Raw genomic sequence first — 27,821 nt, 5'->3', positions numbered from 1 at the left:
AAGGCTCTTTCAATTCAGGAACACACATGTTTTTTATTTCCATGAACATATTTATCTCATCTAATAGGCAAAAAAATCGATTTAATAATTCGCCACGACTAAGCCAGCGGACCTCGCTGTAATAAGGCAGGCTACCATACTGTCTTTCTACATACTCAAGAAAGCTTTTAAATTGCCTGTGTTGTAGCCCATGCTTCCTTATATAACTGGTTGTACGAACAACAACACTCATCACATTTTTTAGAGTAATACTCTATGCACATAAGTTTTCCTGGTGGTACTCACAGTGAACGCCCCTTATTTCATTCGGCACGGTCAGTTTTTGCATTTTCTCCTTGAACAGCGCAACGAAACCTGATTTTTTCCCTGTCATCGCTGGTGCACCACCTGTAGACACTGAAACTAAAGAATTCCACGACAATCCTATATTTTCAACACTTTCTTCAACACTACTTAAAATATCACCTCCGGTTGTAGTGTTCTTCACGGCTACTACATCAAGGAGCTCCTCCCTCACCTGAAGATCTCTATTAACAACTCTAATAAATATGGCAAGCTGCGCTGTTCCAGTGATATCAACACTTTCGTCCAGAGCTAGAGAATACGCCATAAAATCTTTACAGATATTTGCAAGCTGGCTCTGGACGTCGTCTGCCATGTCCTGCACGCGACGCATAATGGTCATGTTAGATAATGGCACAATCCGAAACTGTTCAACTTGAGATAGACACAAATGCTCCGCTGCAACTACCAAACATTCTTTTATTAAATCGCCATCAGTGAAGGGGCGCAGGGATTTTGCTAAAAGCAAAGCAATTTTGTAACTCACTCTGAGAGCTCCCTCAGTTTGATTTTTCTTCGTCGTCCAGATCTTCTTCGGAAAGCTTCCTTTTAAGTTTAATAACTTCCTATGTACGATCTGGTCCATCACATTTTCCACTTCCGTAGTATTTCGCGTGGTACGACATATAATGTCGCTGCAAATTAAATTTCCTAAAAGAATTCAGCGTCTTGTGACATATTAAACATTTTGCAACACCATCTTTTTCTGTAAACAGACACATTTCCTCCAAATGGGGGTTGAGCTACGAAATCGTGGCTGGGGTTACACAACGGCGACTTGACATGATTCTTAACCAGTGAAGTGACTGTTAGAGCTGATCGTAGTACTTTAAATGTTACACAGTCGGCGCGAATTCAATAGGCACGCTGCGGCCCTATTCAAACGTGCGCACGCATTTCCCCTCCTTCCCCTCCCTCCCTACTCCGCGACCTTGCACCTGCTCGTGAGCACGTGAGTGAGCAGACACGAGTACTCGGCTCAAAACGGGCTAGTTGTTAAGCCCTGATTTAAAAGCCATAAGCACGTTATTCTTCGCAACATGCCCTAATCGTTCTCTGAAAACCCGTGGTGGCTGGCAGAAGTGCACAAACAAAAACATTCTTCAGTCAAGGTATGGTACGGACTTCTAACAAGGGAACATCCCCATCGCACCCCCCCCCCCCCCCTCAGATTTAGTTATAAGTTGGCACAGTGGATAGGCCTTGAAAAACTGAACACAGATCGATCGAGAAAACAGGAAGTAGTTGTGTGGAACTATGAAAAAATAAGCAAAATATACAAACTGGGTCGTCCTTGTGTAAGATAGGCAATATTAAGGGCAATATGAGACGAGGAGCTCCTTGGTCCAGTGGTTAGCGTGAGAAGCTACGGAACGAGAGATCCTTGGTTCAAATCTTCAGGGGCGCCGTGGTCACGTGGATAGCGTGAACAGCTGCGGAACGAGAGGTCCCTGGTTCAAATCTGTCCTCCACTGAAAATTACAGTCACCCTTGAAATTGGCAGCACTAAAAGAATTCTTGTACCAGTCCGGAACAGATATCGCGTTGCTACAAGAAGTTGCGATAGCGGAATTTCGGATCCCAGGCTTTTTTGAAATTGTTAATGTTTCTACGGAAGCCAATATCGGTACAGCCATTCTTATAAGGGAAGGCATTCCGGTGACTGAAATCGAACGACTAGAATCAGGAAGAGCAATAGGCATAAAAATTTTCGATGTGACAGTGATTAACCTTTACGCCCCATCAGGAACTTCCCACAAATTGGATCGTGCGAAGTTTTCTCAAGATGAACTGATTTATTTATTGAGGAAAAATCCGTGTTCTCTTATACTAGGTGGAGATTTTAACTGTGTTTTAAACCAGAAAGATCAACAACCCAACTTCAACTACTCGCCACAGTTAAAAAAGTTAGTAAGTGATCTACACCTTAAGGATGTGTGGGAACTTCAGCACCCGACGTCAGTCGGGTTCACGTATATAACCAGCCACTCTCGCAGCAGACTAGATAGAATTTACGTGTCATCAAATTTGCAAAATTATTTATTAAACGTTGAGACTATTCCAGTGTATTTTAGCGATCACAGTACACTTTTAACTTGCTTTAATCTAAGTGTACAGCCAACCCGTCGATTCAGAGGCCAATGGAACTTAAATATCTCTGTTTTAACTGACGAAGAACTGGAACAGGAAGTAAGGTTTGCGTGGACTATGTGCCTCCGCACAGTAGACAAGCACCCAACAGTCATTGACTGGTGGACAAGGAGGGCTAAACCAAGGCTGCGGGAAGTTGTCATGCAGTATAGTGCAGCGAGGCACAGGGAGTTGAGGAATACAATGGAGTTTTATTATAAGGTTTTAAGAGACTTATATAAACAGGCACATGATGACGTAATTCGTCTGAATGATATCAAAAAAATAAAAGCCAAGTTATTAAGCATTAAACGGCAACAGATGGAGGGACTAAAAATTAAATCGAAAGCCACATCAGTCATAGCAGATGAAACAGCTTCTCTGTATCACTTGGTGCGGCATGCTAAAAATAGACGTCAAACTTTTATTGATGAAGTCCAGACGCATACTGGTACAAAGCTCACATGCCAGCAAGAAATACTGGACGAAGTCCACAGGTACTATGAAACCTTATATGCCCCTACCACAGTGGAAGATGCAGCTCTCGCGGATTTTCTCACTATTTTAGGTCCACAACTGTCGGGAACAGACAACGCTGACATCCTGTCACCTATTACTAAAGATGAAGTGCATGAGGCAGTGCGTAACTCACCTCTCAAAAAATCTCCGGGACTTGATGGCCTCCCTGTGGAGTTTTATGCCCGCTACTGGTCTATAATTGGGGATAAGATCACTTCCATGGCAAATGAGGTCCTGAACGGAAAAACGGTCCCTGCAGAGTTTAAGGAAAGTAAAATAGTATTGATTCCTAAGAGTAAAGGCAAAACCAACTTAAACAATTTTCGGCCTCTTTCGCTACTAAATTCTGATTACAAAATAATTTCGCGTATTATCAACAAAAGACTCTCTGCCTTTTCCAACAAAATATTGAGTCATCACCAATCTTGCTCTCCGACCAGAACGATATTCGAAAGTCTATCTGCATACAGAGACGTCATTGCAATTACCTCAGTGACAAGTATAAAATGTGCTTTAATCTTTATAGATTTCAACAAAGCTTTTGACCGCGTTAGTCATAGATACCTCTTTGCGACGCTGTCAAGAATGGATTTCCACCCCCAGATTGTGAACATGCTAAGGAATATTGCAACAGGTGTAAATGCGAAAATAGCAATCAATGGCCAAACATCTAAACCCATACAGATAAGGCGAGGGGTTCCACAGGGCAGTCCCTTATCAATGTTTTTATTTTCAGTATCTTTAGAGCCCTTCCTCCGCACTGTCCATGCAAGATTAACAGGCATAACATTGAGTGGTGAGAAAACTGTCATACGAGCTTATGCTGATGACGTGGGCGTTGTAATAAGGAATAAGGAGGAGACAGTTACACTGGAAAGAGAAATCCAAAGATATTATCTAGCGTCGGGAGCGACAGCAAATGAAAACAAAAGTCAAATATTGAATCTACGGGGCCTAGATCACCTTCGACTGGCATGGGCAAAACAAGACAACAAACATAAAACTTTGGGAATCACCTTAATGGCATGTCCGATGCGGATGGCTGCTTTTAACTGGACGGAAACTAGGAGGAAAGTTCATGGTGCTGTAATGGAGAACATCCATCGAACTATGGACCTGGTGCAAAAAGTCAGATTCATCAACTCCTGCGTTTTGTCTAAAGCGTATTTCACTGCGCAGGTATTTCCAATCCCTAAACTAGTAGCGAAAGGGATCATGTCCACTGTTACCAATTATTTATGGAGAGGAGACATATTCAGGGTTGGTGCGACTACGGTTATACTGGATGTCAGAAACGGGGGCCTCGGTTTGGTGGATATTCGCAATAAAGCGTCTGCTCTGTTCCTCAAACGGACTTTCCATATACTCAGAGAACTTCCACAATGTATAACCGCAAAGCTCTTTGAGGCTGTGACACCCCATAGCCTGCAAGCACCGATTGATGTGCGAAGGATTAATGCCCGTCTGCAGTATGTGAGGAACTTTTTCCTCGAAGCAAGTTATCTTAGTGACGAAATCAGAAGCAACACACTTATCACAGCGCGCGACATCATACTTGAAAGGAAGTTAAATGAGGGTAGAAACAAAATTGAAACGAAATTCCCAAATTGTGACTGGAAAGCTGTATGGCGGAACATCAACTATGCCGGGCTATCTACAGACGCTATTTCCGCATGGTACAAAACAGTTAATAATGTCATCAGCACCAACGAGAGACTATATGGGATCGGTTTAAACCAGACACACCTTTGTGGAAAATGCAATCTGGTGGATACACTCAGCCACAGATTCACCTGTGGTGGCAATGTGCATAAATGGAATTGGATCAGGCAACAAATCGCCTTTCTCACCAGATCCTCTACGCAATATATAACGCCGTCGCTCCTCCTGAGACCGGACATGACATACTTTCCGAAATTAAAAACCAACGCCATTAGCTGGTTAATGGGAAAATATGTTAGTTATGTCATCCACACACTTGGGTCGGACAACGAGATAGAATTCCGCGTTTACATGAAGTGTGAATATGCAAAAATCAGCACGTATCGCAACCACAAGAAGCACTATGGCAACATGCTGAAGATCATTTTTGAAAGAATGGGTGTTGGTTAAATATGTGAAACCATTACAACACCTTGAACGAGAACGAACAGAAGAAAAATAAGTCACTTGGTTCCTTATTATTATTTACTTTAACCTTGCTTCCGGAACTTTTTCTTTTTTTTTGTATTTTTTGTTTTTTTTGTGTTATTGTATGTGTTTAATTGGATTGTATTTAAACTGGTTCATAGTCAAGAAAACTGGTATTAAATATGCTATTATTTTTTATTCAATGGACAGTTTACAAATTAAACAGTGAATTCAACTTTGAAGACAAACCCACTGATTGGGTGACAATAGTTTGCACCTAGAATAATCTCAGTTATCTTGAGCAAAGTTATACTGTAACCACTTTTAAAGTTTGTTTTACCATTATTACTGTATTAGACATATTTAGCATATAAATAGTTTAAAACTGGTTCTTTTTTTAATGTTGCAAATGGTTTAATCATTAATTGTACTGTTGAATACTTGAAATGTATGTTTTAGTAAAATACAATAAAAAAAAAGTGGTTAGCGTGAGAAGCTACGGAACGAGAGATCCTTGGTTCAAATCTTCCCTCGACCGAAAATTTTAACTTTTTATTTTCAGTTTATGTGAAAAACTCTTATGTTTTCATCACTTTTTTTGGAGTGATTATTACATCCACAAGAAAACCTAAATCGGGCAAGGTAGAAGAAACTTTTCACCCATTCGCCAAGTGTACTAGTTAGGTGGGTCGACAACATATTCCTGTCATGTGACGCACATGCTGTCACCAGTGTCGTATACAAAATATCAGACGTGTTTTCCTGTGGAGGAATCGGTTGACCTATGACCTTGCGATCAAATGTTTTCGGTTCCCATTGGAGAGGCACGTCCTTTCGTCAACTAATCACACGGTTTTGCGGTGCGGTCGCAAAACACAGACACTAAACTTATTACAGTGAACAGAGACGTCAATGAACGAACGGACAGATCATAACTTTGCGAAAATAAAGAAAGCAAAATCTTCAGTGGAGGGCAGATTTGAACCAAGGACCTCTCATTCCACAGCTGTTCACGCTAACCACAGGACCATGGTGCTCCTCGTCTCACGTTGCCCTTAACATTGCCTATCTTACGCATGGACGACCCAGTTTGTATATTTTGCTTATTTTTTCATAGTTCCACACAACTTCTTCCTGTTTTCTCGATTGATCTGTGTTCAGTTTTTCAAGGCCTATCCATTGTGCCAACTTATAACTAAATCTGAGGGGGGTGCGATGGGGATGTTCCCTTGTAAGGAATCAAATTATTGGTCCCTATTCAGCTGATAGGAACTTAAATAGTGCTAGGAATTTTGATTTCTTAATAGAGTTACTGCCGCTGTTACTAGAAGACATCACCGGACGTATGACAAGTCATGTGGTGCCAACACGTTGGATGATCTGCACATTCTGAACGCAGAATTACAGAGGATCTGAACAACGAAAGCCCGCATCTCGTGGTCGTGCGGTAGCGTTCTCGCTTCCCACGCCCGGGTTCCCGGGTTCGATTCCCGGCGGGGTCAGGGATTTTCTCTGCCTCGTGATGGCTGGGTGTTGTGTGATGTCCTTAGGTTAGTTAGGTTTAAGTAGTTCTAAGTTCTAGGGGACTGATGACCTAAGATGTTAAGTCCCATAGTGCTCAGAGCCATTTGAACCATTTGAACAACGAATTTGAAGACCGTTGGATTACTCGGGCTGGCAGCACAAATGGCGTGCAGGATCGCCACACCTAATGGCTCTAGAGTTATACTTGTGGGGTAGGTTAAAACAAAGAGTTTACATGAAATTCCATCCCGCCGCTAACGCATGAAAGATTGTATTACACGAGGTTGCTCTGCTGTCAGCTCCGATGAGATTCAACGTACATCACTGTCCACATCCAAGCGCCTTAAGCCTGTATGACTGCTAATGGGCTGCTAATGGTCACCAGTGTAGCATGCCAATCCTTTTAAAATTAAAATTTTGATTATCGTATCTTCTTTATGCTTATACCTAAGAAAAATGATAACCACATACGATGCCCCTTTCAAGATAAGCAAATTTTGTTTAAAGGTTTTCTTCCATCACTAAGAATGACTGAGTTATTCAGGTCTTAAGAGACTCACCCTGTATAACTTCTGTTCGTAAATTCCCGTTACAAGCCTATAGGACTTTTAGAGGGAAGTGAGTACATAATATTTTGAATAGGAACTCATGTCCGAAAACGAATTGTTTTCGTTCTAAGACGATTTCAGTTCAGATGTGTAAAGCGTCCACGTCTGCTGAGGAAGGAGAGAAAAGTCTCGGTGTTGCCTGTCCCGGTATGCAGTAGGTTAGAGAGGATGATACTACGTCAGACGGCCGACCAGAGTGGCTAGGCGGTTCTAGGCGCTACAGTCTGGAACCGCGCGACCGCTACGGTCGCAGGTTCGAATTCTGCCTCGGGCACGGATGTGTGTGATGTCCTTAGGTTAGTTAGTTGTAGGGGACTGATGACCTCAGAAGTTAAGTCGCATAGTGCTCAGAGCCATTTGAACCATTTTTTGAACTACGTCAGACGGTCGCATGATGTCTCTTAAGGGGCTCCGGAAAGGCTCAAAATCATGAAAAGTTCAATTTTTACTTTTTTGCGTTTTCTGAATCTGCAGACTATTACCTTTTAATAGATATATAATTTATTCAATTCCGAAGACTACAACTATTTTTAATTTTTTTTTGAAATGTGTTCTACATGGGCGTGACCCACTGTGGCGCTGTTAAACTGCTGTTAAATGGTGTTATTATTAACGTCCGTGTTCATCAGGTACATTTTAGTGATGTGAGATAAAGTATGTGTTGTGGCTAACCTGTGATGGTTCAATACATATCGCTGGTGTGATTGTCGATTGTTTCATTTTTATTTACTCTGTCGTTATCTCGAAAATATTCGTAATTAATTCTGTTTCTTGAGTCTCTGTTTTGTTGAGGTATAATAATGAGTAAAAGTAGAGTTGCTGTTGCGACTTTCAATGATGGCAACATTGTAAGGTGCAAGGTATTTAGAAATATGGGAATGAAGATAGGTTCTAACATGGTACGAGCGATGCTTGCTTTGGACAAGGAACGCCTTCGGGCTGCAGACAGGGCTGTAAAGAGTCTAGAAATACAAGCAAGAGTAAACAGGAGGAGGAACAAGAGGAAGCTGGAGGAGGAGTTTGCAGAGGATGAAGATAATCCATCCTATGGACCTGGAATGCACTAAAAAGTTAATCCAATCTTTGTCGCTCGATTCCCAAAGCTTTTATTTTCTCATACTAATTACATGTTTTCTAAGTATCTTCCAAACATATTTGTTTCAAACTTTCAGTAAATGTTACACAGTACCTTCTGCATAATTTAACACAGGCTTTTTCCAAAAAAACTGTATATTTCTGAATATATAAATAAAAAATTGCAATAAAATGTTGTGAATTTTCATTACAATTGAAAAAAAATCATCTTTAATAACTGAAAAATTTTTTTGTAAAATCCCTGTGTTAAGTTGTAGCCCATATTAAAATAAATAATCTGTAAAAAGTTCAACTTACTACCTCAAATACTTTGTGAGGAAAGATGTAATTAATAAGCGTTATTTTAACATTGCAAGTATAGGGCGTTCCGGAGACCCTTAATGTCTGCCTTGCTGCGAGACCCAGTCCGCGCCTTTGTGTCTCCGATGCAGTAAACATGGTTCTGTGCACGTTTTCGGAATGCACAGCCGTCCTCCTTGTGTACGGCGAAGCTCGAAGTAACGGATTACATGTCGGCAGTACCACGAACGTTTTCCGCAACGTAGCACGCTGTCGCACAAACTCTTGGCCCAAGTTACGCAATGGCTCCAAGAGACTAGTACCTTCAACGTGAAGAGGCAGAACTGTGGTGCTCCACGTCAATGCCGCATACCTTAATTTGAAGAAGATGTACTGCATCGCGTTGAAGAGAAACCGTCAACGAGTACTCGAACAATTGCGCGCACTGCGCGTGTGGTGAGTGTTACCGTCGTCTAGGACGGTCTGCGTAAGCAACAAATACATCCGCACCACTTAGGTACATACTATGGGTCCAGCCGATTTTCCATACTGCGTTGCCTACGGCATGTAGTTCCTGCACCGCTGCTTCGACACACCCATGTCTTCACGACGAGTTCTGTTCAAAGATGAATGTAAATTCACTAGGGTCTGAGTTCTTTATTCGCGAAATGGGCATGTCTGGTCAGACAACAAGTTTCGTGCCACGCATATTCATGGATTTCAGCACCAGTTTGGTATTGACGTGTGGGCAGGTGTTCTGAATGGTCATTTGATTGGGCCATACTTCATTCTACTCAAGCTAACTGACCCTGCATACTTGACCATCCTACGAAACGTTGTGGACCCGTTTTTGGAAGCTGTGCCACTGAATGTTCATCAGGAAGGTGGTTTCTGCATGACTGTGCACCACCTCGCTTCGCATTTGCAGTTCGGAGACTTCTCAGCATACGATGTGGTCACAGACGGAAAGGCCGAGGTGGTCCAACAGCACAGGCGCCGCGACTGCCGGATTTAACTGCCATTGAGTACTTCTTGTCGTGTCATATGCAAAGTTTATTTTACAAGACTCCTGTAGAGGCAGCGGAAGATATTGTGGCACGAGTTCTGGCCGCTCCGTTAGAAATTGAAGAAACACCAGATGGGATATCGTTGGTGGTCGCCACATCGAGCCGCTGTTGTAATGCATCGGTACTTCTCTGTACGTACAATACACTGGATTCCTTTTTTGTTTTGGAATTATCTAAACAGGTAACGTTTAAATCTTAATACAAACAAATGTGCTTAAGAGATACATTGATGTATCGCTATGTTTCCTTTCTAGTCGTTACCTAATACCTGAACTGCGTCGCGCGTAATTCAGCAAAAGTGGATGTCTTAAACGTCTGAAATGAAACAGTCGTAGAACCGAAACCGCACGTTCCTGGACATGGGTTCCTATTCAAAGCATTATGCACTCACTACTCCCTATAAGTCATAGAATTTCCGAACACCTTGTATATGCTCGTATAGAAAAGAATCATGAAGACAATAACCCAGATAGAGGAAATGCAGTGGGTAAAGATGAGACTGCTGATGTATTACTGTAAGAAGATAAACCTATGGAAGACCTTAGTCGAACAAGGCACCAGGAGTAGACGAAATTCCGGCAGAGTTATAATGTATGGTCTATTCCCTCGGACACCGACAATAATACTATCACTTCAGTACTAAAGATACCAGCTGCTGTCAGAAACGATAACTACCGAATCATCAGTTTAATAAAGCATTGTTGTTAACTAGTAATAAGAATTACAAACAGAAGGAATGACTGGTATAATCAGAATTCATTTCAAATACAGGAACGACCGAAATAATGTCGACCCTATGACTTACTTTAGATGCTAGGTTGATTGAATAAAGGCTAAGTCACATCCACAACTGAATTTAGAAAAATCATTTGATGATTTTGAGTGCAACATATTCTTTGAAATCCTGAAGCTGTCAGCCACAAAATGCAGGGAAAGAATGTTTATATACATCTTTTTCAAAATGCAAGTTACGTTTATAAAAGGCGAAGCTTAAAGTGAGTTAGTAGCTGGGAAGAGAGTGACATGTGGTTGTTGCGATTGTAACCTAGCCCATGACTGCAGAATGGAAAGTGAAAGAGAAGTACTGCCAAAAGTACAGGGTGATTCAAAAAGAATACCACAGCTTTAAAAATGTGTATTTAATGAAAGAAACATAATATAACCTTCTGTTATACATCATTACAAAGAGTATTTAAAAAAGTTTTTTTTTCACTCAAAAACAAGTTCAGAGATGTTCAATATGGCCCCCTCCAGACACTCGAGCAATATCAAACCGATACTCCAACTCGTTCCACACTCTCTGTAGCATATCAGGCGTAACAGTTTGGATAGCTGCTGTTATTTCTCGTTTCAAATCATCAATGGTGGCTGGGAGAGGTGGCCGAAACACCATATCCTTGACAAACCCCATAAGAAAAAATCGCAGGGGGTAAGATCAGGGCTTCTTGGAGGCCAGTGATGAAGTGCTCTGTCACGGGCTACCTGGCGGCCGATACATCGCCTCGGGTAGTTGACGTTCAGGTAGTTACGGACAGATAAGTGCCAATGTGGTGGCGCTCCATCCTGCTGAAATATGAATTGTTGTGCATCTTGTTCGAGCTGAGGGAACAGCCAATTCTCTAACATCTCCAGATACTGTAGTCCAGTTATAGTAGCACCTTCGAAGAAAAAGGGACCAAAAACTTTATTAGCTGAAATGGCACAGAAAACGTTCACCTTAGGCGAGTCACGTTCATACTGAGTTGTTTCCCGCGGATTCTCGTCGATTCACTTCTGCCGTACTCAATAACAGAAAAAGCTTTCTGTTGAGCGGTCGCCATCTTAGCATCAACTGACGCTGACGCCTAGTCAACAGCGCCTCAAGCGAACAAATGTACAACTAAATGAAACTTTATAGCTCCCTTAATTCGCCGACAGATAGTGCTTAGCTCTGCCTTTTGTCGTTGCAGAGTTTTAAATTCCTAAAGTTGTGGTATTCTTTTTGAATCACCCTGTATAGTTATGAGGTTTGGTCGTTAGTTGTGCTAAGATAACCGAGATGGTAAGAGCGTTGTCCCTGAGAGGCATGGTTCTAGGTTTGATTCCCAGTCCGTGCGACATGGGTAGGAGGAATTGTCTTTCAAAAAGGTTGTGAAATGAATATCAACAACGATGACACATTAAGAAATTATATCAGGGAATGAGTCACTAAAGGCAGTGTCTGACTTCTGCTGTTTGGCTGTGTTTGTCTGCAGTGTAGTCGTATAGTTAAACTTAACGTCGAAAGATAAAGTTAGAAGAAAGTGGAAACATCTGAAATGTGATAATAAAAAATAACTTCTGTGACTGCATGTCTAGAGTGAATAACTAATGAAGAGGTAAACCAACGGAGACATTGGTGGCCGGCGTTTATGAGTTAAGACTTCCGGGTTCAGAGACAATGGTCGAGGGTAAAAACTTGTTTCCTAACGTTTCGCCCCCATCAGCGGAAGACATCTCCTCAGCTGGATCGGGCAACTGCATCGCAAGCTCAAGGCGCTTCGAAATAACAGATTAAGAGCTGTGTAGACATGGTATCGTAATTCGTCACGAGAAGCCGAAGGTAAGATTATTTCTGACTGGTGTCATTATTCTCGATAAACGTATTGTGTAGTTATTCTTTTGGTACATGGTTGGCATACAAAAATAAAAATGTTTTCCAGAGCTAATGAGGAACAATGGCCGGCAACGAGGAAGTATTCTTCTCTTTTATTAAGATGATTTCTGATAGCATCGATATACTTTTGCTCAAGTAAGGGCTTCAAAAGATTTTTTCGTGATACAGGAAAATAAAAGAATGCACTAGAACAGAAAGAGGTATACGCCATCCACTAGCCACAGCTGGTGAATATGAAATTCCATGGAGTTGTGACCTTGCTGAAATCGTAAAAAGACACGTAGAAACTCACTCAGCCGAACGTAAGAGGAACTATGACTTTGGAGAAACTGATAAGTTGGCCTCCCTGGTACTTGCTATGCAATGTGGAAACCGTGAGACTAGCATCATAGCAGAAATAACGGATTATCATATGCACTCGTATAAAGAGGCAATGTTAATTTATAAACAGGGCCATACGAGCAAGAACTAGTAAAATGATAAAAGCTCAAAAACTAACATGGTCTACGTACAATAAAAAATGTCTATCAATTAAAACAAAATTAAAACATTACAAGACAGTGGTTCAACCAGAGGTTACATACGGAAGTGAAACTCTTTTTAAAGTCACCCAGAAAAACAGAATTGACAAAATTTTAAAAGTAGAGAGAAGAATTGCCAGAACATGCATAAATAAGAAATATCAGAAAGCTGGGGAATGGCGGATAGTTCCAAATGAAGTGGTATACAGAGAACTGGAGCCCATCACCGATACTATACGAAAGAAAAGGATCTCTTTTTGTGGTCACATTCTGAGGACACCAGAAACCAGATTATCAAGGAAAATTATTGAGAAACTCTGGAATTTGAAACAACAAGGAGGATGGCTTAAGGAAATAAGAGAGGATATGGAAGAACTGGAAATAACTCTGGATGATTTGCAGAACAAAACGCCAAATTTAAAGAAGTTGAGGGACATAGAAATAAGATTTAAACCAAAAATTGACAAACGACATACAATGAAAAGGGTATTTACAGATGAGGAACGACGAAAAGCATCGGAACGAATGAAGAGATACTGGGCCACTCGGAAGGGGAAAATACCAAAGAAGAGGACCAGAAATGATTGACTGAAGTGGTCCAATGAGGCCGTAAAAGCAGAAGAAGAAGAAAACAGGGCCATAATGTTAACAGAAAGGAAGGAGCAGCGAAAAAAATAAAATATGCATCTCTGTCTTACATTAAGGGAGTTCAAAAAAATGTTCAAATGTGTGTGAATTCCTAAGGGACCAAACTGCAGAGGTCATCGGTCCCTAGGCTTACACACTATTTAAACTAACCTATGCTAAGAACAACACAGACACCCATGCCCCAGGGAGGACTCGAACCTCCGGCCGGAGGGGCCGCGCAATCCGTGACATTGCGCCTCAATCCGCGCGGCCACTCCGTGCGGATGTCAAGGAAATAATTATCAACCAGTAACGATATCTATGGTCATAGACAATCATGATTTCGTCATAAAGTGATGAAAGTTGTTCTCTTCTATACAGTAATAATCAAGAATATTTTACAATTGTAATGTTACTTAAAATCAGTCTTGATTGCAATTTTTTTTTATTATTCATATGACCGGTTTCGGTTCATTCAGAACCATCTTCAGATCTGATATTTCAGTTACAGGAGTCACAGATGTGACGTAGCATGTGAAAGTTGCTGGATTTGGACGGGTTACTCCTGTAACTGAAATATCAGATCTGAAGATGGTTCTGAATGAACCGAAACCGGTCATTTGAATATGAATGAATATGAATGAATAATGATAAAAAAAATTTCAATCAAGACGGATTTTAAGTAACATTATAAAGTCACTGATTGCTGTTATCCCATAAGACATTATGTCTGTTTTTGCAAAATTTGACAATTGTGTTATGCATCGAGACGGTCCGTGGCGATTGCAGAGAGTCTTGCTATCGGCACGCGATATATCGTCCGCAGCTACAGGGTGTTTCAAAAATGACCGGTATATTTGAAACGGCAATAAAAACTAAACGAGCAGCGATAGAAATACACCGTTTGTTGCAATATGCTTGGGACAACAGTACATTTTCAGGCGGACAAACTTTCGAAATTACAGTAGTTACAATTTTCAACAACAGATGGCGCTGCAAGTGATGTGAAAGATATAGAAGACAACGCAGTCTGTGGGTGCGCCATTCTGTACGTCGTCTTTCTGCTGTAAGCGTGTGCTGTTCACAACGTGCAAGTGTGCTGTGGACAACATGGTTTATTCCTTAGAACAGAGGATTTTTCTGGTGTTGGAATTCCACCGCCTAGAACACAGTGTTGTTGCAACAACACGAAGTTTTCAACGGAGGTTTAATGTAACCAAAGGACCGAAAAGCGATACAATAAAGGATCTGTTTGAAAAATTTCAACGGACTGGGAACGTGACGGATGAACGTGCTGGAAAGGTAGGGCGACCGCGTACGGCAACCACAGAGGGCAACGCGCAGCTAGTGCAGCAGGTGATCCGACAGCGGCCTCGGGTTTCCGTTCGCCGTGTTGCAGCTGCGGTCCAAATGACGCCAACGTCCACGTATCATCTCATGCGCCAGAGTTTACACCTCTATCCATACAAAATTCAAACGCGGCAACCCCTCAGCGCTGCTACCAATGCTGCACGAGAGACGTTCGCTAACGATATAGTGCACAGGATTGATGACGGCGATATGCATGTGGGCAGCATTTGGTTTACTGACGAAGCTTATTTTTACCTGGACGGCTTCGTCAATAAACAGAACTGGCGCATATGGGGAACCGAAAAGCCCCATGTTGCAGTCCCATCGTCCCTGCATCCTCAAAAAGTACTGGTCTGGGCCGCCATTTCTTCCAAAGGAATCATTGGCCCATTTTTCAGATTCGAAACGATTACTGCATCACGCTATCTGGACATTCTTCGTGAATTTGTGGCGGTACAAACTGCCTTAGACGACACTGCGAACACCTCGTGGTTTATGCAAGATGGTGCCCGGCCACATCGCACGGCCGACGTCTTTAATTTCCTGAATGAATATTTCGATGATCGTGTGATTGCTTTGGGCTATCCGAAACATACAGGAGGCGGCGTGGATTGGCCTCCCTATTCGTTAGACATGAACCCCCGTGACTTCTTTCTGTGGGGACACTTGAAAGACCAGGTGTACCGCCAGAATCCAGAAACAATTGAACAGCTGAAGCAGTGCATCTCATCTGCATGTGAAGCCATTCCGCCAGACACGTTGTCAAAGGTTTCGGGTAATTTCATTCAGAGACTACGCCATATTATTGCTACGCATGGTGGATATGTGGAAGATATCGTACTATAGAGTTTCCCAGACCGCAGCAGCGCGATCTGTTGTTGACAATTGTAACTACTGTAATTTCGAAAGTTTGTCTGCCTGAAAATGTACTGTTGTCCCAAGCATATTGCAACAAACGGTGTATTTCTATCGCTGCTCGTTTAGTTTTTATTACCGTTTCAAATATACCGGTCATTTTTGAAACACCCTGTAGCTGACGTGCTTGCAGCGCCGAAGCCTAAAGAAGGTAGGGATAGACCGGTGAAGAGACTTGTGGACGGGCAAGTGAATGTAGTGGTTTACCATCGACCGGATAGCGGGGCTTTGTCGAAGTTGAGTTTATAGCAGGCAAGAGCTGGTGTGGTGTCGAAGTATACTTTAAACATCTCGCAGACAGCAGTGGAAGCCGAGAAATGTTGTTACGTGTTAGTAAGCCATTGTGTACGGTCTTACACGTGGACACGCCGCTCGGCAACAGGGAAGTTCCTCGTTGCCACAGTTTGAGTTGTCCGTTGTAACCACATGGGACGATGCATTTTGTGGCTCTCTAAAGTGGAATACGATGAACGCTAAGCGCCTTTAGTTGCTGTCTCATTGGGAAGACGTTGTGCGCTAATGGGAATTTCGCTTCAGCATGATGAGGATGAGCATCTGCAAGTCGGTAAAACTTTGTTAGTTGCCTGTGCCTTAACCGTTTAGTGTATTTTGCCTTGCTGCTAACAGCACAGAGCTTTATTAACCTGCTATGAATTTGGTTTGTAAATATGCTGGTTGCTTTTTAGATTAGTTATAATTTCATAACTGTGTTAAAGTACCCTTTAAAGCTTTTGTTTGATTTCCATTTTGTTCTGTGATCTTAAGCTGGCCGAGTTTATTGAAATACGCTCCTGTTTGATAACCTTAAATTTGCAATCATCGACCCATTAGTTTATTACATCAGCCATTCACTAATTGTTTGTTACTGCACGGCTATTGGTAGTGTCTTGTCCTCTTTTGAAGCAAAGTAACTGCTGAGCAATTTTGCAGCGTCATATATATCTTATTTAAAGTTGGATTTTAAATTTTTCTTATATATCAAAATATTTTATTAATTATAGTTATTGCCGTTCTGTTTTCTTCCAATTCCGGGCTCGGAGCGGTTGTGGGCTCGTGAACCCTTTATTTGTTGCTGCATGTATGTTCGCTTTTTCTTCTTGAAATCACCTGTTCCAAGACTATACAAAGTGCTCATGAAACGGCAGCCGGCCGCCGTTGGCATAATGTGATGCCTGCAGTGCGTTATGCTCGTTAGTAACAACCTTTGTAATTAATAATACTTTATGGTTACAGAGGTTTATTTGATGTAAAACATTGTAATAAAGCTTTGTGAGCCGTCCGCGGTGGTCTCGCGGTTCTAGGCGCGCAGTCCGGAACCGCGCGACTGCTACGGTCGCAGGTTCGAATCCTGCCTCGGGCATGGATGTGTGTGATGTCCTTAGGTTAGTTAGGTTTAAGTAGTCCTAAGTTCTAGGGGACTGATGACCACAGCTGTTAAGTCCCATAGTGCTCAGAGTCATTTTTTGAAGCTTTGTGAATTTCAAATTTTTGTTTCTGCATTAAGTACCTGTACATTCCCTACTTTGAACATAACTTTAATCTTTCTCTTGTGTCCGTGATTTTCCTTGGAGTGTTTAATTTCCTTGAAATTTGATCATATATATTTCCTTCCTGTCGGATGACAGTGGCGCTAGTAATGACACTATGAGGATGCAAATCATGTTTGCTTTAAAGACACGCTGTAAGTGTTGTGAGTGTTAGTTACCTTTAAGTTTGGGTGTGGACGGTTGATGTTAGTCAAGACAAAGGCGCCGTTATCAACACCTCACTGACTTTGAACGAGACTGTGTAATAGAGCTACGAGAACCTAGATGTTCCTTCCGTCATACTGCAGGAGTGCAGCAAGTGAACATGATATGTTGCCAGTGGTGGTCGTGAGAATGTACCGTCGCAAGAAGACCGGACTCTGGACTACCACGTGGCACTACCGAGAGGAAAGTCTGTCGTGTTCAGCCTATGGCTCTGTCGCTGCATCTGCAGCAGCAATTTGACCAGCAGTTCGCGCCAGAGTGACACAACGAACAGTCACAAATCGGTTACTTTAAGGACAGCTCCGAACTACACGCCCTGTAGCGTGCGTTACACTCACCACAACCCACCACCATTTGTCACTTCAGAGGTGTCAAGCGAGAGTTCATTGGAGAGCTGCGTAGAGGTCTGTTTGTAACCTCCCCCTCACTTATCGACCTTAATGACAGTGAAAAACGAAACCGCGTGTACCTAATGGGAATTTTGGAAAAGCAATCGTCACCGAAGTTAATCTGTCGGTAAAGAGGGAGGAAAGGGTTACATCTAAATGAAAGGAAAAATGCAAATGAAACTGGTGGAAATTAATTTTTAAAAGAGGTAAATTTAATAAATAAAGTAAATGTGCGGCCGTTACGTTAACAATTAACTATCGGTAATTAGATATTTGAGATTTGGGGAAAATTACAGTCGCCAGTCCTAAGGACAATTACTATAGTAACTGAAAGAGAAAGGTTATTACACATATAATTAGCACTAGAAGCGTGGCAACTGAAGGTTGACACGTGTAGTGTGAAAACTGAAAGTTTGTCAGAAGTAATAAATTTCGCTACACTCTGACTTAATTTAGCAAAAGAATTAATAAAACCGGATAATCGAAAGTTAATTTAGTGACTGAAGTTAATAGTGAGCTTTCTCTCTGAAGCACATCGAAATTAAGTAAAATACGGTTAGTCTTGGACTACCTCAACAATCATTTCAAAAGCTACTTGAATCTACGCAATTTAGAAATAAGAGATTTAACTTTGAACTTGAATTAAATGATTCTGAACAATTAACAATAGTAAAATTTAGTATGTACCAAGCTGAGCTGCAGTCACAGGTAAGCTAAAATATGGTAACAAAACTCGCACTCTTAATTTGTGCTTGTGTAATCTAAATATTGTAGCCAGCTATGAATACCTTAACTGAACTCTGAAATGAAAGCAATGAAATCGAATGCTACTGCTTTAATGCTGGCGTTTGAATTTCAACGACACTCGGGTTCATTCCGGAAAAGGAAGGGACCCTGCTTGGTATTGCAATTGGGACAATGAGCAACAAAGGTTCATGCTATGTTGCTGTAATTTTGTGATTTGAACAGTTTTAAAAGCTGAGGTCTGCCATACAGTTCTAAAACTTTACGTGCTTCCAGTCTTCCTTGTTGGTTGATTGAAGGTTTGAAGCCGTCGATCGAGGAGGTGGCGACAGTCACTCATTGTCGGCCGTCGCTGTTGCAGAAGCTGGATGTTGGCGCGCCTTCTTCTCGACACGGTCACCAGACGAAACGGGCTCTTGATGTGCACCAGCTAATGCTTCCCGTCCGCGACACCATGTCAGAAACTATCATCGCAAGTCGAGCGCAATTACATGCTGCCGAACCCCGAAAGCGCGGCAACTCGCGGGAGCTTCACACAACACACCTGCTCCACTCGCTACTCCAGCCAGACTCTCTCTGCCCGCGCTCCACGCGGCAGAGTTAACACTCCCAAAGATCCTACACACTTTGATTCTTCACACGACCTATCGATGTAATCGTTCGATAGCAGTTTTCCCTAGGCAAGACCCAGCGCAAAAATACAAATAATATTTACGAAACAAACCAATTATACATCGACATAAATGCATAAATATGTATATACAAATAGTAAAACAATTACAATATACGAAGACACAGAAATGTTATATATTCAGGTAACAAAAATAAGGAAAACAAATTTATAGTAGAATAGATGGAAATAGGAGGATATGCATTTCCGGCGTTACATGTTGTGTTTTCTAACGAAAGCTGGTTCTGCATCGGTGTCAGCGAGGCCGTGTGTCAATCAGTAGGAGGCTAACTGAGGTCATACATCCAACCTGTGTCTGCGTGCTAGACACACAGGATCTACACCTGGAGTTGTGGTCTGGGGTGCGAATTCCTTTGCCAGCAGGAGCACTTTCATGGTTATCCAACACACCCTGACTGCAAAATTGTACGTCTGTCTGGTGATTCGACCTGATGTGCTGCCATTCATGACCAGCATTCCAGAGGGTGATTCCCAAAACAATGTTGCTCGCCCACGTACCACATACCGCTGCTGTAGACCAGTATGCTCTACAGAGCGTCGACCTGTTGCGTAGGCCTGCTCGATCACCAGATCAGTCTCCAATCGAACACATATGGGATATCATCAGATGATAGCTCCAGCGTCTTCCACAAACAGCATTAACCGTCCCTGTACTGACCGACATATTGCAACAGACAGGTAATCCCATCCCACAAACTGACATTCAGCACTTGTACAGGACAATGCATCCACGTTCGCGTGCTTGCATTCAACATTCTGGTGTCTCACCGGTTATTAAAGCACCAGAATTTCACGTTTGCAATGGCTTATCTCACGCTTACATTAACCTGTGACCTTGTAACGTTAATCACTTAAATATGTCATCTAGACAAATGTATTTCCGAAATTTCATCATCTTCATTAATTATGTTTTGGAGCGTTGATTTTTTTTTTTTTTTTTTTTTTTTTTTTTTTTTTTTTTTTGCCGTCAGTGTATATGCAGTTTCAAGTACATTTTTCAGTTCCTTCGAAGTTTCACACTTCCATGTACTATTTTATTTACGAAAGAGGGGGATAGTTCAGTCTGTATGTATGTATACACGTATGTATGCATGTATGTTCCCCATCTCCTTTTAACTACTGGATCGATTTCAACCAACTTTGTACACATATTACTTCCTATCTGGGAAAAACCACTGTGAGGATGAGAACCACGTAAGTGTCAAACGGGTGCTCACTACGCGCAAATAGCCACAATATATTCATCCACTGTTAGAGAATGAAAGCACTTAGTGAGTTGCAAACAACTTCACACACAATTTCAGAGCTTTATGAGACTTCCCAAAAATGATGAAAGGGAGAGTTTACTGTTCTTTTTCAAAAACGGTCGCCTTTTTGTTGTGTTCTCGCAGTCCGCCTACTCCGTACCGTGACCGAAAGCGAACTACTTATTTTCGACTTCGTCTCCAGTCAGCATTATGCTGTAATTGTGTCTTACTATTTCCACATACTGAATGACGAACACGTTTTCAACGATAATTTCCGAACACCTGTGTTCTAGGGGTAGCTTCTTTGACTAGCACTAATAACGCCCTGGGTTCCGGCTTCGAAACCGCCACCGCTTACATTTTTACATTTTGATTAATAATCAGCCTTGGCGGCATAAGAAGGCACCCTCATTCTGCCAATGGCCTTGTCAAAGAGGCAGGAGGATTGGACAGAGATTAACCTTGGGATGGGAAACTGCCCCTAAAGGCGAAGGAATCAGCAATGATCAACGGCATGAGGATAGCGAAGGAAATGGAAACCACTGCTTTAAAGACACATAAGTGTATCCACATGACATGTGGTCTAAGTGTTGAGATGATCTCTCCATTGGCAAAAGATTCTGGAAGAGTTCTCCACTCGGATCTCCGGGAAGGTAATACCAAGGGGAGGTGACCATTAGAAAAATATTAAATAACCAACGAAAGGATAACGTTCTATGAGTCGAGGTGTGGAATTTTTAGAAGCTTGAACACGGTAGGGAAACTAGAAAATACGAAAAGGGAAATGCAAATACTCCATCTAGACATAGTATAGGTCAGTGAAGTGAAATGGAAAGAAGACAAGGATTTCTAGTGAGATGAGTATAGGGTAAATCAACAGCAGTAGGAAATGGTACAACGGTAGTAGGATTCGTTATGAATAAGAAGGTAGGGCAGAGAGTGTGTTACTGTCAACAGTTCCATGCAAGGGCTGTTCTAACAGAATCGACAGCAAACCAACATCGACAACGATAGCTCAGTTATATATGGCGATCTCACAAGCTGAAGTATAGAAGGATGTTGAAAGAGTAATACAGCACGTCAAGATAAATAAAAATCTAATAGTCACGGGGAAATCCAGTTGTAGAGGAAAGAGTAGACGTAATGGTTAGAGGAGAATATGGACTTGGTGCGAGGAATCAGAGAGGAGAAAAACTAAATGAGTTCTGTAGTAAATTGCAAACAGTAATAGCGAATATTCTGTTAAAAAATCACAGGATGAGGAGGTATACTTAAGAAAAGCTGGGTGATACGGAAAGATTTCAGTTAAGTACAAAGAAGGTAACTGCGAAGAAACCATGGGTAACAGAAGAAATACTTCAGTTGATCGAAGAAAGAAGGAAGTAGAAAATGTTGACGATAATTCAGAAATACAGAAATACAAGCCACAGTGAATGAAAGAAATAGGAAGTGCAGGTAAGCTACGACGAAATAACTGCTTCAAAAATGTGAAGAAATCGAAAAAGAAATGATTGTCGGAAGGACTGACTCAGCTTGTAGGAAAGTCAAAAGAACCTTCGGTGAAATTAAAAGCCAGGTTGGTAATGATAAGAGTGCAACGGGAATTCTACTATTAAACATAGAGGAGAGAGGATATATGCGGAAAGAGTACATTTGAAGGCCCCTATGAGGGGGAATATTTGTGTGATGTGATAGAAGAAACAGGTGTCGAATTAGAAGAGACAGGGGATCCAGTATTGGAATCAGAATTTAAGAGAATTTTGGAGGACTTAACATCAGATAAGGCAGAAGCACAGATAAAATCCCATCACAATTTCTAAAATCGGTCCGCCGCCCGGGGTGGCCGAGCGGTTCTAGGCGCTACAGTCTGAAACCGCGCGACCGCTACGGTCGCAAGTTTGAATCCTGCCTCGGGCATGGATGTGCGTGATGTCCTTAGGTTAGTTAGGTTTAAGTAGTTCTAAGTTCTAGGGGACTGATGACCTAAGAAGTTAAGTCCCATAGTGCTCAGAGCCATTTGGACCATTTTTCTAAAATCGTCGGAGGGAGTGGCAACAGCGTCACGTTGGTGCGCAGAATGGATGAGTCTGGCGACATATTATCTGACTTACGGAAAAATATCGTCCACACAATTCTGAAGATCGCAAGAGCTGACAAGTGCGAGACTTACCGCACAATCAGCTTAACAGCTCATGCGTCCACGTTTCTGCCATGAATAGTATACAGAACCGTGGAAAATAAAATTGAGGATATGTTAGATGACGATCAGTTTGTCTTTAGGAAGGGTAAAAGGACCAGAGAGACAATTCTGACATTGCTGTTGATAATGGAAGCAAGACTAAAGAAAAATCAACACACATTCATAGGATTTATTTACTTAGAAAAAGCGTTGGACAATGTGAAATTGTGCAAGATGATTGAATTCTGAGAAAAATAGGGGTATGCTATAAGAAGACACGGGTAATATACAATATGTGCAAGAGCCAATAGTGAATAAAAGGAATGAACGACCAGGAACGAATTGCTCGGGTTAAAAAGGTTGTAAGACAGGGATGTAGTCTTTCGCGCCTACTGTTCAATCTGCACATCGACGAAGCAATGAAGGAAATAAAAGAAAGGTTCATGAGTTGGATTAAAATTGAAGGTGAAAGGGTATCAATGACACGATTCGCTGATGACATTGCAATCCTGAGTGAAACTGAAGAAGAATTAAATGATCAGCTAAATAGAATGAATAGTCTCATGAATACAGAATACAGATTGAGAGTAAGTGGAAGAAAGGCGAAGGTAATGAGAAGTAGTAGAAATGAGAACGACGAGAAACTCAACATCAGAATTGATGGTAACGAAGTAGATGAAGTTAATGAATTCTGCTATCTAGGCATAAAAATAACCAATAACGGAAAAAGCAAGGAGGATATCAAAATAGGGCAATCCTGTCGAAGAGAAGCTGATTAGTGTCAAACAAAGGCCTTAATTTGAGGAATAAATTCCTGAGAATGTTCGTCTGGAGTACAGCGATGTGTGGCAGAGAAACACGAACTGTGGGGAAAGCAGAACAGAATAGAATCGAAGCATATGAGATGCGGTGCTACAGGCGAATGTTGAAAATCAGATGGACTGATAAGGTGAGGCATGAGAAGGTTCTGTGCAGAAGCGTAGTGGTAAGAAATATGTGGTAAATACTGGCAAGGAGGAGGAACAGGATTACAGGGCATCTGTTAAGACATTAGGAAATTACTTTCATGGAACTAGAGGGAGCTGTAGAAGGCAAAAACTGTAGAGGAAGACCGAGATTGGAGTATATCCAGCAAATAATTGAGGACGTATGTTGCAAGTGCTACTCTGAGATGGAGACCGCATCAAACCGGTCAGAATACTGGTGACTAAAAAGAAAAGTTTCAATTATTCACATCAGTTGAGAAGACAAACCAGTTATCAGTAACACATAACTTCAGTTACATCATTTAACACGTCTTGACCACACCAAATTCATGAGCTAGGATTTACGGTCTTGGGCGTTTACATTGTAATATGTCTGTTCTCCCTAGGGTGTTCATGACACGTTCAAGGGGCGTCGCCAAGGCATAAATGTCCACGTGCAGCAAGTGTTAATGCGCTCATCACACCGCGTCTCACAACTGCTGTATTACGCACCATCAGCATATTTCACAGATCGGAGTACGCACAGTGCGTTTTTCATATTACATGAAATGTTTATAAAAGAGACGACGATCTGTTGCTAGCATGATCCCCTTTAATGGAACGTAGGTCACTCTCACGAACAACCCACGTTGCACTACAGATTCACCACTGAGGCCAAAGATGTCATGCAAAACTCCTTTAGCCTTATCTTCACAGTTAAATCGGTAAGCGGGTCGAAGGCTTCCATCCAGTCACTCACTGGTCAGTCTGGCCTGGCAACGGAAGACAGCAAAACGAAAGCTGAAATTTTAAATTTAGCATTTGAGAAATCTTTCACGCAGGAGGATCGTACAAACTTGCCGCCGTTTGAGTCTCGTATAGATTCCCGTATGGAGGACATAGTGATAGACATCCCTGGGGTTGTGCAGCAGCAGAATGGGTTGAAAATAAATAAATCGCCAGGTCCTGATGGGATTCCAATTCGGTTTTACAGAGAGTACTCTACTGCATTGGCTCCTTACTTAGCTTGCATTTATCGCGAATCTCTTGCCCAACGTCAAGTCCCGAGCGACGGAAAAAAGCGCAGGTGACGCCTGTATATATGAAGGGTAGAAGGACGGATCCTCAAAATTACAGACCAATATCCTTAACATCGGTTTGTTGCAGGATTCTCGAACATATTCTCTGTTCGAATATAATGAATTTCCTTGAGACAGAGAAGTTGCTGTCCATGCATCAGCACGGCTTTAGAAAGCATCGCTCCTGCAAAATGCAACTCGCCCTTTTTTCACATGATATCTTGCGAACCATGGATGAAGGGTATCAGACGGATGCCATATTCCTTGACTTCCGGAAAGCGTTTGACTCGGTGCCCCACTGCAGACTCCTAACTAAGGTACGAGCATATGGGATTGGTTCCCAAGTATGTCAGTGGCTCGAAGACTTCTTAAGTAATAGAACCCAGAACGTTGTCCGCGATGGTGAGTGTTCATCGGAGGTGAGGGTATCATCTGGAGTGCCCCAGGGAAGTGTGGTTGGTCCGCTGTTGTTTTCTATCTACATAAATGATCTTTTGGATAGGATGGATAGCAATGTGCGGCTGTTTGCTGATGATGCTGTGGTGTACGGGAAGGTGTCATCATTGAGTGACTGTAGGAGGATACAAGATGACTTGGACAGGATTTGTGATTGGTGTAATTAATGGCAGCTAACTCTAAATATTGATAAATGTAAATTAATGTAGATGAATAGGAAACAGACTCCCGTTATGTCTGAATATTCCATTAGTAGTGTAGCGCTTGACACAGTCACGTCGATTAAATATTTGGGCGTAACATTGCAGAGCGGTATGAAGTGGGACAAGCATGTAATGGCAATTGTGGGGAAGGCGGATAGTCGTGTTCGGTTCATTGGTAGAATTTTGGGAAGATGTGGTTCATCTGTAAAGGAGACCGCTGATAAAACACTAATACGACCTATTCTTGAGTACTGCTCGAGCGTTTGGGATCCGTATCAGGTCGGATTGAGGAAGGACATAGAAGCAATTCAGAGGCGGGCTGCTAGATTTGTTACTGGTAGGTTTGATCATCACGCGAGTGTTACGTAAATGCTTCTGGTACTCGGGTGGGAGTCTCTAGAGGAAAGGAGGCGTTCTTTTTGTGAATCGCTACTGAGGAAATTTAGAGAGCTAACATTTGAGGCTGACTGCAGTGCAATTTTACTGCCGCCAACTTACATTTCGCGGAAAGACCACAAAGATAAGGTAAGAGAGATTAGGGCTCGTACAGAGGCACATAGGCAGTCATTTTTCCCTCGTTCTATTTGGGAGCGGAACAGGGAGAGATGATGCTAGTTGTGGTCCGATGTACCCTCCGCCACACACCGTATGGTGGATTGCGGAGTATGTATGTAGATGTAGAAATCAACATAGCTGCTTGTAACCTTTCGTGGCTCACGAACCTCTTCTGTTCCTAACTTTTCGTTCAGAAGAGCGCTGGACATCTTCAGAGGCGTTGCTCCTCCGTTGAGTCTTAACATATCCGATATCCAATCACAATTTGTTATCCACGTCATTTATCTTTAATAGATATATGGAATGCTTTCTTTAAATGTTAATGCTTGATTATTTATTTGGTCTCGAGGAGTTAGCATAGCCGGCCGCGGTGGTCGTGCGGTTCTAGGCGCTCCAGTCCGGAGCCGCGCTGCTGCTACGGTCGCAGGTTCGAATCCTGCCTCCGGCTTGGATGTGTGTGATGTCCTTAGGTTAGTTAGGTTTAATTAGTTCTAAGTTCTAGGGGACTGATGACCACAGCAGTTGAGTCCCATAGTGCTCAGAGCCATTTGAACCATAGTTAGCATGGAATATGTCTACTAACTGACTATACCATGGTGTTCGGCCTCGATCGTTATGTATTCCGTAACAAAAATTGTGCTTCTAACTTATAAGAGAGTGGGATATGTTTTCTTCATTTTAAACTGAAATACGTCATTAGTTAACAGCAGTGATTCAACATTAGCAGTAACGTATACTTAATATCATCCTTAATCATCCAAATGTCTGATTTCAAAAAGGTTAGCATAGACGGAATGGAGATCAGAACATATTGGTTCTAGGACAAATCTGTTTGGCCCGAAGTAGATAGGATACCTCGTTCGACAAAGTGACCAGTCGTTATTTAATACGTCTTTTCCAATCTTAGTGACTGAGGTCTACCCTTAGTATGGACAGATCCTGCACAACCATTCTTCCTGTCAGATGAAACTGAAATCTATTCATTTCATACTAGAAACGGTTTAGGTTATCCCTCTGTGGATTCACCAAACCAAAGGTCTATGCCCATCTGTTTGGTATGCTTAACCCCTGACTGCTATACACAAAATGTGGTACATGCCATTTCTTTCCTGAATGAACGTGGTCTTGGGAGTGGGACAGCCTCTCTATAGGCCTGATAACTCATTTCAACTCCCTCAACTCATCTAAAACAGGGTACATTTCAGCATGTAAAATCTGTCTGCACAATACCTCAATTTCATTTCTCACAATCTGAGAGGACGGGGTCTATTTACTTCTGACGTGTCTGTACCCGAGTTTGAAGTATACCGCATCTTACCCTCTATACGAAATTGCTTTTACCTACGTATTTGTTGCTGTACGTAAACAAAAAAAAAAATGGCTCTGAGCACTATAGGTCTTAATATCTGGTGTCATCAGTCCTCTAGAACTTAGCACTACTTAAACCTAACGAACCTAAGGACATCACACACATCCATGCCCGAGGCAGGATTCGAACCTGCAACCGTAGCAGCAGCGTGGTGCCGGACTGAAGTGCCTAGAACCGCTCGGCCACAGCGGCCGGCTGTACGTAAACACATCTGCGTTATCGCATAACTTTAGGTAACGATACTTCCACGTTCATTTCCTTTTCTCAGGATCATTTTGATCCGCTACTAATTTTGTACTTAAGATTATTCGAAGCCATCACATACAGCACATTTTATTATTAAAAATTTCACAAAGCATACAAAGCAAGGACTGGAATTGCCATTTCATCCTTTGAAGACTCAACGGATCTTATGTTGACTACGAAACCTGCTGAGGTATCCGAGGTAAGT

Source organism: Schistocerca cancellata, chromosome 7 (genome assembly GCF_023864275.1).
Source record: "Schistocerca cancellata isolate TAMUIC-IGC-003103 chromosome 7, iqSchCanc2.1, whole genome shotgun sequence".
Taxonomy (NCBI): Eukaryota; Metazoa; Arthropoda; class Insecta; order Orthoptera; family Acrididae; genus Schistocerca; species Schistocerca cancellata.
The sequence above is the reverse complement of the archived record's forward strand: the minus strand, read 5'-3'. Positions refer to the sequence as shown.